Genomic DNA, 5,000 nt, shown 5'->3' with positions numbered 1-5,000 from the left:
CGACTACGAACTATAAATTCTAAGTTTACAAAGAACTTGTGACTTATATCTTCTGTGACTAAATCACATAAATCACATACTATGCATCTCATGGACTATATGATAATGTCCCAATTTCCATTAAACATAACATTAAGTCATACATAGCATCCTACAATAGGATTTAAGGGCACACATCGTAACACATATAACCATACCAACTAGAAATCTCAATTTTCATGATCAAGACAAATCATCTTAGTTGATATGTTATAGTCTTCGCAGATAAAATGCCCAATTTTATCACTGACTACGAACTACAATTCTGGGTTTACAAAGAACTTGTGATTTATATATTCTATGACTTTTCATATAAATCACATACTATGCATCTCATGGACTATATGATAATGTCCCAATATTCATGTTACCATTATTTTTAGATAATAATATAACAACTTTATTAAACACAATATTAAGTCATACATAATGTCATACATAGCATCATACAATAGAATTTAAGGGCACTAAACCTAACAATCTCCCACTTGCCCTAAAGACTATTGTGCAGTAATCTAATTCTCATCTCCTCCAAATGAGACTCGAAAGTCCTTTGGGGCAAGGCTTTAGCAAAGGGATCCGTTAGATTCTTTGCACCATTAATCTTTGCTACAACCACATCTCCAAGAGCAACAATGTCTCGAATGATGTGATACTTTCTCTCAATGTGCTTTCCTTTATTGTGATTCCTTGGATCTTTGGATTGTGCAACCGCTCCACTATTGTCGCAGAACAATGTAATAGGAACTTGCTCAATTCTCAAAACACCAAGATCAGAAAGGAATTTCTTGAGCCAAACAGCCTCCTTTGCTACTTCACAAGCAGCAACATATTCAGCTTCCATGGTGGATTCGGCAATACAAGATTGCTTAACACTCCTCCAACCTATGGCTCCACCTCCCAAGGTGAATACACAACCCAACTTGGATTTTCTGAAATCTAGATCCGACTGAAAATCTAAATCTGTATAGCCAATGGAAATCAAATCCTCACAACGGTAAACAAGCATTTAATCTCTCTGATGTGAACCTCAATCGACACGCTTTGAGACCCAACAAAAATATTGGAATATTTAATACCAAATGATGCGAACCTCAATTGACACGCTTTGAGACCCAACAAAAATATTGGAATACTTGCCCAAGAAAGCTAAAATTCAGATTTTTGATAGAAACCCTGACCCAACGTTTATAATTGAAACGCGAACCAAAGGTATAAGTTGACCTTGACCCAATGATTATAAAGAATCACGAACCAAAGGTATAAAGTTTGAACGCCACAAGGAAGAATCCTTAATAAGTTCACAGTTCTTGAAGAACCAAAAGAGAGCAAAGCCTCACCTTTTCTGAATTTTATTCAATAATTTTCTATAAAAAACGTTTACAAACTTCAGAACCTATTTAAGGGCTCCATAAAACTTGACAGACAAGAAAATATATTCTAAAATAACTCCTAATTGATACCTTACCATATCAGGAATTAAGTTTGACCTAAAAAGCATTAAATGCACCTAAAAACAAGGAATTAAATCACCTAAATCTAAAATAACGTTTTTACATAAAAATACCAAAAATAATAAATTATAATAATTAAACAGTAAATTGTGTCCTCATCACTCTCATTCTCCTTAGATACTTAAGAATATGCTCTACAGCTTGCCAAATTTTAGGTCCTGGATTTGATTGATATCAACTGACCATGCCAACTGAATAACAAATATCCGGTCTAGTACAAAGCATGGCATACATGAGACTTCCTACCGCATAAGCATAAGGAACTTGTCTCATCATATTTTCTTCCTCAAGAGTCTTAGGCCTTTGGTCATCAGACAGAGGAACTCCATGTCTGAAAGGAAGTAATCCTTTCTTGGAGTTTTGCATGCTAAACTGTTCTAGAATCTATTTATATATCCAGCTTGTGACAAACCTAACATTCTATTTTTTCGATCTCACAAAAGCTTGATCCCTAGAATATAGTTAGCTTCGCCCAAGTCCTTCATATCAAATTGGCCAAACAACCAAACTTTAACTGATGAAATTACTCCTACATCATTTCCAATGAGTAGAATATCATCTACATAAAGTACTAGGAACATTACTACTTGATCTAGATGTCTTTTGTACACACATGGTTCGTCAAGATTTTGTTCAAAATCAAATGACTTGATTGCTTGATCAAAGCTGATATTCCATGACCTAGATGCTTGCTTAAGTTCATAAATGGACCTTTTCAACTTGCGTACCATATGCTCTTGGTTCTTTCCTATGAAACCTTCCAGTTGCATCATATAGATTTCTTTTTCAAGATTGCCATTAAGAAATGCAGTCTTGACATCCATTTGCCAAATCCCATAATCATAATGAGTAGCAATGGATAAGAGAATTCTGATAGATTTAAGCATTGCTACTAGTGAAAAGGTTTCTTCATAGTCAATGCCTTCTTTTTGTGTATACCCTTTCATCACTAGCCTTACTTTAAAGGTTTCAACATTTCCATCTATCCCTCTCTTCCTCTTGCAAACTCATTTGCAACCAACAAGTTTAATGATGTTAGGCGCCTTTACAAGATCCCAAACTTGATTGGAATACATGGAATCTAATTCAGATTTCATAGCATTGACCCAATGATGTGCATCCATATCATTTATTGCTTCTTCATAAGTGTAGGGATCAGATTTAGCCTCTTCTGAGATAGCTTCATAAGTTTCTCCCAAACCTATAAATTTTATAGGAGGCCGAACAATTCTCCCACTACAATGACGCACCTGTGTACTAAACATCTCATGAGTAGTATCTTGTGGTGTATCTAATATAGCCACATCATCCCTAGTTTCATACATTGGTTGTTTAACTATAGGTTCATTCATTTCAGCCAAGACAACTCTACTTCTAGGAGTAAAATTATTCATATAGTCATTTTCCAAGAATTTAGCATTTGTGCTAACAAACACTTTTTTATCCTTATGACTATAGAATAAACCTCCAACAGTTCCTTTTGGATACCCTACAAAGAAAACCACTTCTGTTTTAGATTGTAACTTGTCAGACTTTCCTTTTAACACATGTGCTGGACAACCCCAAATGTGGAGATGTCTTATACTAGGCTTACGCCCATTCCACAAATCTATAGGTGTTTTAGGAACAGACTTTGAAGGTACCAAATTCAGAAGATACATTGCAGTATTTAAGGCATATCCCCAAAAAGAAATTGGTAGAGTCGAAAACTCAACATGGATCTAACCATATCTAAAAGAGTCCTCTTCCTTATTTCTGCTACACCATTTTGTTGTGGAGTTCCAAGTGCAGTCAACTGGGATATAATCCCATTTCAGTCAAGTAATCTTTGAAATCCCCAAAAAGGTATTCACCACCTTGATCAGATCGAATGGCCTTTATGTGTCTACCCAATTGACATAGGACAACAATCATTTGAATGTACTAGTTCTAGCAAATCTTGGGCTCTTCTACCTTTTTCATTAAAAAGTCGTTTGGTCATTTTACCTTCCAAATATGATTCGTAAACTGGAAAATCATCAAAGTCCATGAGCCCTAAGAGTCCATCTTTGATAAGTCTTTGAATTCTGTTTGAATTAATATGACCCAAACGTAAGTGCCAAAGATATGCTTCACTGGTAGAAGGAAACTTTCTCTTTAATGATTTCACATGTGAATTATTATCTAATTCAGAATTATATAATTCATGCTTATCAGGAGTTAAAATATAAAGACCATCAACAATATTGCCAGAACAGATAAACACTTTACCCTTCTTTATTATAACATTGTCTTTAAAGATAACACAATATACATCTTTACCTAAATAAGTTGCAGAAATTGAATTCCTACGAACATTAGGTACATAAAGATAGTCTTTCAATATTAAAACCCTAGTCTCAAAGCACAAATTAACAACACCAACATCTACAACCAGAATTCTGCTCCCATCAGCCAAAGTAAGAAACAATTCCCCTTCATTCAGCTTTCTAGTCTCCTGAAACCACTACAAAGAATTTCAGATATGATTAGTACAACCTGAATCCACACACCAGAATCCGTGGGATTCTGTACCAAACATATTTCAAGAAAAAAGGATTTTTTCATACCCTTATTCTTGGCAGCTTTCAACTTTGGACAAGTCCTCTTCCAATGTCATTTTTCACCACAATAGAAACACTTTCCTTTGGTCTTCTTTCCTTTGTCAGCAACCCCTAATGAAATTTGCTTACCTTCTTGCTTAGTGAAGTCCTTCTTCTTCTTCTTCTTCTTACCCTTGCCTTTTGACTTAGGTTGAGAAGTAGAAGCTTCACCCATATTGGCTTCAACGCTAGAAGTACCAAGAATGCCTTCCACCGCCACTAACTCATTCATTAATTCAGATAAAGAATAAATCTTTTTGTTCAAGCTATAATTAAGTCTGAATTCCTTGAATGAGATCAGTAGTGACTGGAGTATCACATCCACTTGGGATTCTCCATCAATGTCGGCACCTAAAACTTCCAATGTATTCAGATTAGAGATCATTGTAAGATAATGTTCCCTCACTGAATTACCTTCAACCATTTTGGTATTATAAATTTGCCTCATGGTTTCTTGTCTTGCTAAACGACCTTGCTCACCAAAGATCTCCTTCAAACTTAGCATAAGCTAGTTCTACATCTTGCATTTTGATGCTAGGATGTAGCACTTGGCCATCTCATTAGATTTCTGCCAACGATCATATCGCTGTTTTTCCTCAAGATGAGCATCTAATGAAGGTGATGAAAATCAACAAGCATTCAAAGATCCATTGCATGTTCCAGTTGGGCCTATTACAAGAGCAAGATCCAAGAAGATCCAAGAAGATCCAAGAAGATCCAAGAAGCACTTAATGGGCTGATTCAAGAGATTTGGGCTGATTCTAACGCAGGACATTCCAAGCTTGGCCCAAAGGAAGATGAAAGTGTAATAAATTTAATTTAAGCT

The sequence above is a fragment of the Castanea sativa genome, chromosome 1 (genome assembly GCF_040712315.1).
Source record: "Castanea sativa cultivar Marrone di Chiusa Pesio chromosome 1, ASM4071231v1".
NCBI lineage: Eukaryota > Viridiplantae > Streptophyta > Magnoliopsida > Fagales > Fagaceae > Castanea > Castanea sativa.
Note: the sequence above shows the minus strand (reverse complement) of the source record.